We start from the raw sequence: 14,300 nt of genomic DNA, 5'->3' as shown, positions 1-14,300 counted from the left end.
CAGTCGATCTAACCAGAGCATTTGATCACCCTGAGCAATGCCCAGTGAAGAGATACAACGGCTCTATTTCATGGGGGCTTCTATTTAAGCCCCATGACTGGCTCAAGCTCATCCTCTTGGCCATTTGCATTGACATAGCAACCTTGTGAGCTTAGCCAAAGCCCTCCCACTCATCTACATCATTGATTCATCATCTTTGTGGGATTAGGATAGAATCCAAGTGCATTGCTTGAGTGATTACATTTAGAGGCACTTGATATTCATGTTTCGCTGTGGGATTCGCTTGTTGCTCTTGGTGGTTACCACCACCTAGATGGCTTGGAGTAGCGGAGGAGGATTGGCATGAGTTGGTGATTGTTCGTGGCCATCTCTAATGATTGTGAGGGGATTTGTACCTTCCCCGGCAGAGCGCCGAAAGGTAACCCTAGTGGATTGCTCGTGTCATTGAGTTACCTCACTTGTGGGTAGGTTCTTGTGGTGTCCAAATTGTGTGGATGAGGTTTGTGCAACACCTCTTAGCCACCGAACCACCAAGTGTTGGTCGACACAACGGGGACATAGCGTGTTGGCAAGCACGTGAACCTCAGGAGAAAATTGGTTGTCTCTTGTCCCTTGGTATTCTCCCGGTGATTGATTTAGCATTCATCTTATGATTGGTTCACTCCTCTACACGGTGGTATAATCACCCTACTCACTTATTTATATTCTTGTAAACTAGTTGTAGCCAGCTCTTTAGTGTAATTAGAATTGAGAGCTTGCTTTGTTGTTTTAAGTTCATCTAGTGGCACTCTTTAGTTTAGCAAGTGTGAGAGTGACCTAGAAAATTGTGTGTCTAGAGATTATAGCAACTAGAATTGTTAGATAGGTGGCTTATAACCCTTGTAGAGCTAGAGCAAGTTTGTATTTTGCTATTTATTATACTAATCAAATTGCTCTAGTTGATTTGTAGATTTTTAAATAGGCTATTTACCCCCCTCTAGCCATATTAGGACCTTTCACCGGGTTGCTCGGGGGCTCCATGAGGGTGCACTACTACCTCTCTTTTTTGTTTACTATCATATGGTGAAACTCCTTCCTATCTGAACAAAAGGGCAGTTTGTTCCTTTAAATTGCCTTACATAACTTTGCTTTATAATATTCCGACCGATCGCACCCTGTCTCTACCTACGGTTACGAGCAGCTGAGCCTCGCAGGCCATGCCCCAGGCTCCTAAGGTTGCAGCCTATGAGATGAACAGGCAAGTGCAAAAAAGAAAGAATAGAAAACAAAATTATGCTAAGATAAAAACTAAGGAATGAATGGGACAAGCTTCCCCGAACGGAGTGACTCCATCACAAAAAAACAAAACCGATCATAGTCATTAAGTACACAAGAACGTTCACATTGGGGCTCCCCCACGAACTTAACTTTTTACATCTATTAAACTACTTATACTTTACAAGCTATTGGGGCCGCTTGGTGGCATCTGCTGTCGGTACAACCGGCGAAGGCACGAGCTGCTCACTCCCCGACAGGACGACATTTGGCTCGGTTGAAGGTAGAGCGATGTCCACTTTTGACCTAGGCTCCATACCATGTGCAGGCTAGGCGATGTCCCCCCGACTGCACACTTTCGGCCATGTCCTCACTGGTGGGCATCCATCACCCACTACAGTAGAGACTTGCTCTACCACAAACCTTGCATGCGGCAGCAAGCTCTCCTCGAGCAATTGGATGTCCTCCATGCTCAAGCCATCGGCATACCCACTGTAGATAGTGGTAAAGTCTAGGTTCAGGGTGGTATGTCATCACCGAAGTCAACACCCCTCGATGCTCCGTAGAACAGTCCATGTGTGATGAGGGCCCGGACCTCATCCAGGACCTCCGCTAGCTAGATGGCAGGCACACTGGTACTTGGCACTGACCCGAAGACCTCCGAGACTGACGCGTTGGGAAACTTTGTGGATCTAGTCAAGTTCCCCCTTAAGGGCACGTCGCTCCTCAAGGGACTTGGCCAGTGCCTCCGCATTCTAGCCAAACATCGCCTTGACCATCTCCAGGTCCTGCTCCAACAACTTCATCTTTCCACCTAGCTCTGCAAGAAGGGCGACAAGCTCAGAAATAAGCTAAAGGAAGAAACCTAGCATGATGAAAAACAAAAAAGGTACATACCAAGGTGGAAGTTCTCAAGGGTGGAGAATTCCTCTGTTTGTCGGGCCACCTACTCGCATAGCCAGGTGTTCGCCTCCTCCGTCCCCATCACCTAGCCCTAGAGCACAAGCACTTCCTAGGTCTGCCTCTGACCGGGCCTTTCGCTCAGACTCTAGGGCCTTTTGCGCCAACTCTAGGGCATTCCACTCCAACTCAAGGGTCTCTAGGAATTTTTGGAGCAGCTGTCTCGGTGTCCGCCAGGGATTTCCATAGCCCCGCCTCGATCTCTGCCTGGCGGGCCTTCGCTGCCTCAAGCCCCTGCTCAGCGGTGGTCACCCGCTCTGCTCACGCTACTCCTCCACCCGCACCACGGTCACCTCAGCCGCTCGGTCCTAGGACTCACAATGGGCGGACTCCAGCAGATGCTCAAGCTCGGCCATCAGGGTATGCTCCATCTAGAGGAAACGCGACTTACGGGACGATATCTCTTTTAGACCCTACAAAACGAAAAAGCATGCTGAGGTAACCAACAAGAGATCAAGGACAAACACTGGGAAACTCACCTCTACTGACATGCTACAGGTCGACCTAGGACCAATTACTGAATAGACTTAACCCACTCCTAGGCGTCCTCAAGCTTCACAGATAGCTTGGCAAGATCAGACTCCATGGCGAGTCCTTTCTCCCCAAGAATGTCTCAGAGCTGACACTCCTAGGAATCTCGAAGGACAAACCTGCACCTTTGTCAGGTCCTTAGGGCAGGGCCACTCTAGATCACCCTCCGGTAGCCCGCCGGAGGGCCTAGCCTCCGACCGAACCACCACCAGCTCCTGCTGACCATATCGGTAGCTCTACCACATCATCCGCTTTATTGTTGGATGGGATCTCCACCACCTCGATTACGCGGGCCACTGCCGAGTGTTTTGACTCCATCCTAGCCACTGTCTCCCCTGGCACCTTCAGCTCCAACCACAAGGGTGAGCTGTGCAGACCCCCACCTGGTGAGGCCTGGGGTCTTGGTATCCTTCTCCTCTTCCACCACAGCTGGTGGAGGAGGGGCCGCAAGGGGCACCGCCAGCGAAGCCTCCACCATCACCATCGGGATCGCTGCTAGCACTATCGCCACCGCTACTACCGTACTAGCAACCAACCTAGGGAGCACCACCCTCGGAAGGGAAGAACTCACCGCCACCACCATGTTCCCCCCTGCCGCTCGCCGTGGCACGCTGTAGGGAGGGACTCCAAACCTCCTACATGGGAGTTGGGGCGATGCTCAACGCCCATCATCATTCGATCACTAACAAAGAGTACTAGTCAGTCATACTCCAAAAAGACTCAACAGCAAGATAAAAAAAGAAACAAAGAAAAACATATCGGGGGCTAAACGGCACGACTTTGAAGCCAAGACCGGCGTCGATGGGCCCATAGGGCAGAGGACCGCTCTCGGGCTGCGACCCATGCCCCCTTACTTCTACCAGGGGTAGAGTCATCCCAATCGGCTCCTGCCCATCCTATGGGTCACCAGCGACCTTCGACTTGGAACGCTTCGACCAGAGCAGTAGATGGGGCATCCTCCCGCTGTGAGTCACATGCTGGCACCGGTCCTAGTCACGCACTGGGTGCAAGCCTGCTCCTCTGACCACCTAGCTTGCTGGATCATGCTGCTACAGGCGGGGACGAGGCCGGCGATGCCACCAAGGGGCGCGATGACTACATCCGCTTCGCCTCCCGTTCATTAGCAGCGTCTGCACTCGCCGCACGCTTCCTCGGCACGAGAACCATGGCGCGCCTCTCTGCCTCCTGCTCATTGCTAGCAGACATCGCCGCAGGGTCAGTGACGCTCTGCCAAGTTTGCAACGACCTCCTAGCCTTCCTCCTCCCCGGAGAAAATCATGTCATCCACCTCTATGGAATCCTCTGACTCGAGCTCTGACTCAATGTCGCTCTTATTTTCCCCAGCCTTCACGCGCTGGGCAATCTCCTTCTCCTTCTTATGCTTCCACTAAGCCACTTCGGCTTTCTTTTGCTCCCTGGCATCCGCCGCCTCTTTCTAGGCGGCCTACCGAGCCATGCCCTCTGGCCCCTTCAGAAGGTGCGGCCAGGACCTAGTAAGCATCAAGTCCCTACGCAATAGGCTACTCAAGATCAAGAAAGCAGGAAAGCAAAGGGGGAAAGAACATGGAGTAAAGAGAGAGGAGCATACCAGTTTGGACACCACTAAGGCATTGAAAGGTCTAGGCTTTCCATCGACCTTCTCTTTGAGCTTCAGCTGTAGCACCTGGCCAAGGCGACTCCAGACCTTGTCATTCGGCAGCTCCTCCGGTGACACATGATCGGGGGCCGACGGGGCGCTGTACCTCCACATCGATCACGCCCTCTCCACCAACAGAGCAACCCAGCGGTGGTAGAAGAGTGTGGAACACCCGCACCCCATCAAGGCTGCTGTAGGGTCGAGATGGCGGACTAGAGGGGGGGTGAATAGTCTTTTCTAAAATTAATCACGTTGGCTAACCGAAACAAGTGCGGAATTATAACTATTAGGTCTAGCCAAGACAACATCCCTCTATATATGTTCTCTAGCACCTTCCAAAGATACTAATTATGCAACTAAGGTGCCGAGCTAGCTAGAGCTCTCCTAAACAATTCTAGGAGCAAGGTTACACAAACCTATGCCACTAGTACTTTAAGCAACAAGGGAGCTCCTACACATACTAGTAAGCAAAAGCACAAATCTAACTAAGCTCACTAGCAATGCTCAATAACAAGGCAACCAATGCCTAATTAGAGAGTGCAAAAACTTAGCTACACAAACTAAGCAATATGACTAACAAGGTTACTAAAACCAAATTAGCCACGCAAGGGAGCTACTTCTATGCTATACAAGCAAGAAGGTAATTAGCAAGCTACACAAGCTATCTAATTACAAGAGCAATTACACAAGCTTAATATGTATAAAAGTAATTGCAAGCTTGTGTAACGAGGATGCAAACCAACGGGAAGAATAAGGTTGACACGATAATTTTTCTCCTGAGGTTCACGTGTTTGCCAACACGCTAGTCCCCATTGTGTCGACCACTCACTTGGTGGTTCGGTGGCTAATTAGCATCACCCGCTAAGCCCGCATGTTGGGCGCCATAAGAACCTACCCCTTGAGTGAGGGTAGCTCAATGACACGCTTTACTAGAGTTGCTCTTCGTGGCTCCCACGGGGCGAGCATAATGCCCCTCACAAGCACTTCTCCAGAGCGCCGCACAAGCTTCTTGCGCGCTTCGACGGAGACCACCACCAAGCCATCTAGGAGGTGGCAACCTCCAAGAGTAACAAGCACCACCGGCTTACAACTCGATCACCTAGTGCCACTCGATGCAACCTCACGATGCAATCGCACTAGAATCGCTCACTCACACAATCGAATGATCACTATCAAGTATGTGTGAGATGGAGGGCTCCTAAGCACTCTCAAGCATGGACACAAAGTCCCCCAAGGTGCTCCACACCAGCCATGGCCGAAGGTCACTTCTATTTATAGCCCCAAGGGCTAAACTAGCCGTTACCCCTTCACTAGGCAAAAATTGGGCCGATCGGACGCTCCGGTCGTGTTGACCGGACGCTGGACCTCAGCGTTCGGTCACCCGCAGACGGCCACGTGTCCCGATTCCAACGGTCACTTGACCTGACCGGACGCAGCAGCTTCAACTGACCGGACGCTGGACTCTCAGCATCTAGTCGTTTCCAGTAAGCTCTCGAGCATGACTAGACGCGTCCGGTCGAACGCGATCGGACGCAGCACCAGCGTCCGGTCACTCTCTAGCTACTGCTACACTCCACGTCAACGTGACCGGACGCAGGCAGTCAGCGTTTGGTGCTTTTGGATCCAGTGTCCGATCACTTGACCGATGCTGGCATCTCCTCCATTCTCTTCACCCTTACTCAAGTGTGCTAACCACAAGAATTTGCATCCGGCGCAATAGAAAATAGGCATTTCATTTTCCCGAAAGCGCCGAATCCCGCCAACCCATCTCAATCCTGCAAACAACACCTCCTTTGTAAATGTGCCAACACCACCAAGTGTACACCACCATGTGTATGTATGTTAGCATTTTCACAATCATTTCCCAAAGGATGTTAGCCACTCAACTTGCCACGCCACTCGATCCTAGCGACGATGCAAAGTTAGATCACTCGAGTGGCACTAGATGACCAATATGCAAACAAGTTTGCCCCTCTTGATAGTACGGCCATCTATCCTAAACCTAGTCATAAACTTCTCTACACACCTATGACCGGTGAAATGAAATGCCCTAGGTTATACCTTTGCCTTGCGCATCCCATTCCATCTCCTTCAATGTCGATGCAACACATGCACCAACTACGATCAACAATGATATGATCCACTTCATATCATCACATGATCATATTGGTTCATCGATCTTGACTTTACTTGCTCTTCACCATTGCTATCGTCCATCGGCGCCAAGTCTTGCTCAAGCTTCACCGCCACAGCGGTCCATCACTCCAAAGCCTTCGACTTGCCCTTCACGCTTGCAACCGGTCCATCAAGCCAAGTCTTGTCTTGATCTTCTCCACCTTGATCACATGACTCAATGTCATGTCTCATGTGCATTTAAGCTCCTTCATCATCACATGTGTGAGCTTTGCAACATTTCCAAGCCATTTTCACCTTCATGGCATATGTTGCTCACACACATGTACCTGTGGACTAATCACCTGTGTATCTTACATAAACACAATTAGTCCACCTAAGTTGTCACTCAATTACCAAAACCAAACAAGGACCTTTCAGCCATGCCGCACAAGCTTCTAGAGCTCCACCTCAATGATCTCCACCTTCTTCTTCTCCCAACAGGAATAGCCCCACGACCAACTATCCCGCTTCTTTGGCCTCCCGCCGGTGAACGCCAGGAATGACGCCTCCGCCGAATTCCTAATATAAAACCATTCCCTATGCCACCCCGGTTGGAGTCGCAGGGGATGTACGCGGGATACAAGCCCCCTGCGCTCGGTTTTCTCTATAGGGTAAAACCCCCCATCGGCGTGACCTCGGGCGGATTCCCCACCAGCAAAGCTCACCCAGAGAACAGCCACTGAAAGAAGTCCGCATGCGGCTCTATCCCGAGGAAGGCCTCACAAATGGTGATAAAGTCGGCGATGTGCAGCACCCTCATCGGATTGAGGTGCTGCAGCTCCAAACCCCACTCATTGAGGAGTCCACGTAGGAACCAGTGCGTGGGGTATCCTAACCCACGCTCATGGAAGGCGAGAAAGGAAACTAACTCAATGGGCCAAGGTTGTGAAAACTCCACCCTCCCGGGAGCCCTCCAGTGTGCCACCTCCTTTGGCGATAGAAACCCCTTCACGGTGAAGACCTTCAGCACCGACTCCCTCATAGTGGATGACCTCCAGTCCAACATCTCGCTTTGGGTTCACAAAAGTATTTGTGAGTTTTTTTCTCTTCCTCGCTCTCTCCCTTTTCTTTATGAGGAACTGTCGTGGCTCTCAAACACTCTCAGCAAGAAGGAAGATGAGAAGAGGCGGCGTATGAGGAAAAGGCAAAGGAACAGAGCAAAAAGACTTCTCCCTTCTCCTACTTAAGGAAAAGGGTGCAGCAGTTGGGGAAGGCACGCCGATCGGGGAAAAGCAAAATGATGGTCGAAAAACCCTCTCTTTCCCATTTAATGCAGATGGGATACGATGGGACCGCCCTGACCAATGAGATGCGCCCTGCCTGATGGAACGACGCCTGATCAGATAGGACATGGCCTAGGTATGCCCCACAACTACTGCATGTCTGGCGCAAGAACTAAAGCACCACCGCACACAGGTAGCTCTCCGCATCCCCATGCGGGACTTGGAAAAACCCGAAACAAGATCTTCGCTAGGAGAGACCATCGAGCTTCATAAGTCGATTGAACGGTTTAGGATAACACCAAGAGATAGGTAAGGAGCAAAGGGACGCCCCATGTAGGCCATGCTGACTCCGTCATGAACGACAAGCATGGGTCCTGGTCGGACGTTTCCGATTGGAGCTCTTCAAACCCCGTCACTCGAGTCATCAAGGTAACACTACCGACCCCCGCTATTTCTTTATAATCATTTCATACATCCATACACGCATTCATTCCATATGCCCATGCCCCCCGGATGATTCGGGCCCTAAAGCGCCTGGGGGCTCGAGAACTAAGCCAACGCACGTGCAGCGAAATGCATCACAACGCTTCATGTTGCGTCACGAAGCGGCAGTTGCCTCATTTGACATGAGCAACGACCGACTAGGGTTCGAAGGCTGGCCCACAAAGGGATCGAGGCTGCCCCACATCAAACAGAGCAGGGGAGAAAACACAGATGAGCCCCGTGCGGCCCTCGCCCCGTCTACCCCAAAGCAGACAGGGTCATCTCAACCTTCTCGTTCGATTCTAAACCTCTACCAAGCCCTACAGAATCTCCATTGAGGGGAGGCCAGCAGGCCACCTGGGTCAGTCTTTGGAACGACCCAGACATCTATCGGGTTGTAGGTAAAGGAGTAGTGGAATGTCACAAGAGGGCTATGCCGACCCCATCACGAACAACGGACCTAGATTTCACTCGATCATACCCGTTAGCGAGCTCACCGAGTGTGTCACTCAAGCCCGAGTGATCGAAGCAAGCGACAAAACTCAAGCCCTCTGGTTGTGAGAAACCGAGAACGGGGTAACGCACATAACTCAAACTAACCCCTACCAAGGCCCAACAGGGCTTGGGGGCTCAAGACACCAAACGCCTGGGTCTGTGACCCCGAACTCGCCCCATCCCTCGGCTACGCTTCGACTGCACACCAAACGCCTGGGTCTGTGACCCCAAACTTGCCCCATCAGGATCCACGAGCTTCGGCTCGCTCGATCCCTAAACTAACTAACTAACTGCCTCGGCGGCGTGGGCTACACCAAGGCTAGGATCTATGACTCTGACTCGCCCGATCCCATGGCGTGCACCAAAGTCAGGACCCACGAGCTCCGTCTCGTCTGATCCCTAAACTAACTGCCTCGCCCGATACCACGGCACGCACCGACGCTAGGATCCACTGAGCTCTACCTCGCCCGATCCCAAAACTAAAATGCCTCGGCTGCGCAACGACGCTTGGTTAACAAACTCTGTCTTGACTTAAAAGCCTCTCCCGCCGGCGACATAAAAAACCCCTAGACGGTTCTGACCGAACCGCCTGGGGGCTCGGGGGCTACACCCGCTGAGTGCGCTCGCTCGCACCCACCGTCAAGACAAAAATCCTCCAGACGATTCTATCTGAATCACCTGGGGGCTTGGGGGCTCCTGTCGGGTTCATAAACCCGGGGTCCCTCGCAAACCGACTTCCCAACAAAGGCTCGACCTAAGCCAACAACGCACAACTCATGGGTCGACCCAAGTATCTAAACAACAGGCCAGGAGAGTGGTCCAATCACGGACCAAAAGGTCTGGCCGAGGAGGAGCGGCGCCCATTTTCTGACTCCGACCCACCTCTCTGACCGGAGTGCTCGCTTCGATCTCCAGCCTGCCTTCGGACGGCCTCTCCGATCGGAGGGTCTGGCCAAAAGCACTACTTCCGACTTCGACCCGTGTCTCCGACTAGGGACACACCGAATCCCTGCTCGCTTGCTCTTCTCCGACTAGCGCATTCAGAGCCGTCTGGGACTAACCGACCGGGGACGTCCGCTCGGTAAAGACCAGAGAACGGACGGAGAGAGTACGGCAGGGCGCACAAGTCAAACCGCTAATACCAGGGATCATACCCTGCGCACTTGCAGGATAGTACCCTGCGACCTCCCTGGCATGGCAGAGCCCAAGCAGTATTGTAGGCGCCAACATTTTCCCCTACAGTGTTGTGGGTGTCATTGACTCCCATACGGTAAGGCTCTCCACATGCCTCTAGGCATCGACAGTGTTGTGGGCGCCGACATTTACTGTACCAAGCAAACATGGTAGAACTCCTTACACACCTCCAGGTATCAACAGTATGGCAGGCGCCGACGTCTGCCATACCCAAAGAAGACAACACGACCTCCCATGTGCATCTGACATTCAACAGTGTTGTAGGGCGCCTACCATCGTCATGTACCCGTCGACGTGGGCAACAAGGCTCGGCAGCAAGCGTACTCCTTCCCTCTCACTTGTAAGGTCATACCCTTCATCTATAAAAGGGGATGCGCTCTCTTCCAACAGGCAGATTCATCAGATCGATCAAGTTCACTAGTACACAACCACAGAACCGTCAGGTTCGTACCACAGGCACACGCTTAAACACTTAGCTCATAGCGGGGCTCCCGTCATTCCCTGCCCTTCCGACCGGAGTCCGATCGGACCTCTTGCACCCTCCATCTTTCTCCTTCTCGTTTGTAACCCCACTGCAAACTTCGAGCACACGAGCTTAGGAATAAAGTCACCGGTCGACTCAAACTGGACGTATGGCACATTGTCTGAACCAGTATAAACCCTATGTTATTGAGTGCTAGGCCACCTCCGATTACAACGTACGGCAAAACTATAAATATTTATTTGTTGGTCACTTTCTACACTGACCCTAGAATAACTATAGAAGCTGATTTATTTATTTAGGACGGAGTGCGTTACATGTGGAACTCTGTTCTTGGATCTGTGGCCGTGGAAGAATGTAGTTCGGTTGTTTGATAGCTTGATGAAGAGTCTGTCTGTGTTGAACCCGCACGGTTAATCCGCTGATTGTATTAAAGAGACGTGCCAATAGCTTGGTGAACCTAAGAGTTCTATTTGCGTAGCACCCGCACAGTTAAGCAGCTGGTTATATTAAAAAGAGATGCTAAGCGGAGGATGGGGCTTCTTGATCAGGGATAACGATGGTGATGTTGTGCTAAGGGGAATGGGGCGTGCCAATCACTTACTGAATGCTTTCCAGGCTGAAACGATCGTCTGCCTGCAGGGCGTTCAAGCTGCGATTAATCTGGGAATTGGCCGGTTGATCCTGCAGACGGATGCGCTGAAGGTAAAACAAGCACTGTCGTCTGAATCACATGATATGTCAGTAGCAGGTGGACTGGTAGAAGAATTCAAGTTCATAGCTTCGACTAGCTTTATTAGTTTTGAGTGTGTTCATATTCCAAGAAGTTGTAACATGGCAGCTCTGAGCTCATGCTCTTGCTGCTGTTGGTGTGGGTAGCACTGAAGGGGAGGAGCACATTTCGTGTGATATCCCGGATAGTGTAAATGTAATTGTTGTAGACGATTTGTCAACACGAATGCAATGAAAGTTACTCAAGTTCAAAAAAAAAAAAGATGCGGCAGTGTCCCTTTGATAATATAATTTCAAGAGAGAGAAAGTTACAAAAAAATGCGGCAATGGCCCTTTGATAATATAATTTCTAAGAGAGAGCTTCTCTCTGTTCGAATACAATAATCTCAACAGAAAGCCTTATCTCTTCATACAGTATAACTTGCATGTCTTCTTTCTTCATCTAACTTACATATGTGTGAAGGTTGTCAAACTGATTGAGTGAATCAAGCTTGACCCGTGGTGCATGGTGCCGGCAAAAATGGAAAATCACTTCCTAGTTGCAACGACTCACCTGTATCTATTACACCTAAAATATCGTTATGGTCTTACCGTCCCGCCTCACCTCGGCAGCGATCTTTGCGCGCGCACCCCGTGCGATCCTTTGCACCGACAAGTGGGCCCTGTCCGATCCCACCACGCGACTTTCACACCAGCAAACGCGGCGCGACTCCCTCACGTAGCCGCCGGCCGAGCAGACCCACGCGGCCACGCCACCGCGACCTCGATAGGCCTGCCGTCGCCGGATGAGTGGCACAAGCAGGCAAGCTCCAGTGCAGTGGCGCCGCCGCCGCATCTCTCGCCTGGTCTGCCCCAAGCTGCGCCTGCATGCTGCGTAGGGCATGGAGCGGCCACTGCAGCTACGCCGATGGAGGCCTGGTGCGTGTTGGCCTCTTGGGTGTTCGATACGCACACGATATGTTCGAAGAAATGCCGGTTCGAAATGCTGTCACATGGGAATCCTTCCCCACCGGCCGTCTTTGTATTTGATTTGAGATGCAACCTTGAAGAAGATAGCAGAAAACGCAAGGCCAAATATGATATGTTTGGCAAGAGCTTCGCCCCACGATCGAATATTGATCAGGTTCAAGGTTAATACTTCAGTTCATCTTGCGTATGGGTTAGCAAGCTGCCACCCCTCGCATTAAATTCCACCTTGGTAGGTACATACACTTTTGCTGGCAAATCTATTGTCAATTTGCTGAATTACAGTTAACTGAACTAATCTTAAGAATTGCCAAGTCTGCAAGCCACGCTGTCATTGTTTTTCGAACGAACTGTTTTTAACCAGATTCGACACTTGTTTTCCTATGCATTCATTGTATCACTAGTCACTGGAGTGGTAGTAGAAGCCATTTGTTTTCTCTTATTGCATGGCCTAATCCTAATGTCGTTCACTGTACGGCAACAGTTATGAAGGTAGATCAACCAACGTCTGCAATGGTCATCCGTCTAAAATACTACCTGCTATTCAGTCATCATTGTCTCCTCATATTAAAAATGCTCGTATATTTGTGTCCACTAATCACACAAGGCAAGAGAGGACACCGAAAATGTGTAACAAAAACAGGAACATGAATATACTGTCTAGAATTATTTTTCCCCCAAATTTTTTATTTCTCACAATCTACTGTCTAACATATCAATATTTCAATTTCTCAGGATCATATTAGTTCCCTTTGTGGCATTGATTTTGACTTAGCTACCAAATATCACGTACACATTTTTGTTTGCTACCGTGCAACGCACGGGACACTCATCTAGTATACAATAAATTGAAGAACCAAAACAATATATTATACTCCAAGTCCTTAAAGAAAGTCATTTTGGACATCGACACGGTTTCAAAAAACAATTTTGACCACTACTTTTTACTATAAAATATAGTCAATATATCATTTTATAAAACTACTATATTTTAAGATGAATCTACTTACATCACTTTAATATATTCAAACTCAATTCAAAAGAATTTATTTGTAGTGATAGTTTAAAATATTTGACTTAAGACAACCCAAAACAACTTCCTTTAGAAACATGGAGGGAGTAACAGTTAACATTTAATGCATCCAACCAAAGACATTTAAAACATTAAACATTACACCATCCCATAATTTTTGTCCAAACAAGCACTTACAAAACAGCAGTTCGTTCAACATAGAAGTACAAATAATCTGACTCAGGCAAATAAAGACAACTCAGGTGGTGTGGAGCAGTGGAGATTTAAATCAGTACCACCAATCATATTATCCACGCTAACCTCTCTGGGATATTACACCTGGACATGAACAAGCATATATCATAGCTTCGAGATAATTTTCGAGCAATATTATTAGGAGAAGAACTAAGTAACATTCCACCCAAATCATAACACTAGATAGTCCAGCTGCCACTGTGGTTTTTGACTTTTGGTGCGCGACCGCAATAGCTTCAGGGACCCAGGCAGTTGTTTTTTTAAGTTCAAGGACCTAAATAGGAATGCCTAAAAAGTTTAAAAATGCAACGTGCATTTTTACTCAATTTAAAAAGATTGTAGACTGGTAACAATTTACTAGGCCAGCGAGAGAGAAAAGTGGAAAAAAGGTTTAACTAGTGGACTAGGAAAAACTAAAAATTATTATTAGTGATATGATTTATAATAATGAAATTATATAGTTAGAGGCAAAAGAAAAATAGAGAAAAAAACAAATGTCGTGGCAAAAGAAAGAAGAAAAAGAAAAAAAAAAGAAACCGAGAAAGCACGAACCGGTTTCATGGGCTGCTCACACCGAACAACGTAGTCATGCACGTGCGCAAACAAAAAGAGAAATCGGCCCAATATTGTTCTCCTGCTTTTACACCTGGGCCTTGTTTAGATGCCATCCAAATTCCAAGTTTTTTCACTCTCTCTCCATCACATCAATTTTTAGCCGCTTGCATGGAGTATTAAATGTAGGTAAAAAAATAACTAATTGCACAGTTTAGTTCGAAATCACGAGATGAATCTTTTGAGCCTAGTTGATCCACGATTGGACAATATTTGTTAAATAAGACGAAAGTGCTACTATTCATCGGGTTGAAATTTTTTCGCAATCTAAACGAGGCCCTGGGCGTTGTT

The sequence above is a fragment of the Miscanthus floridulus genome, chromosome 2 (genome assembly GCF_019320115.1).
Source record: "Miscanthus floridulus cultivar M001 chromosome 2, ASM1932011v1, whole genome shotgun sequence".
Taxonomy (NCBI): domain Eukaryota; kingdom Viridiplantae; phylum Streptophyta; class Magnoliopsida; order Poales; family Poaceae; genus Miscanthus; species Miscanthus floridulus.
This window is presented reverse-complemented; position numbering follows the sequence as displayed.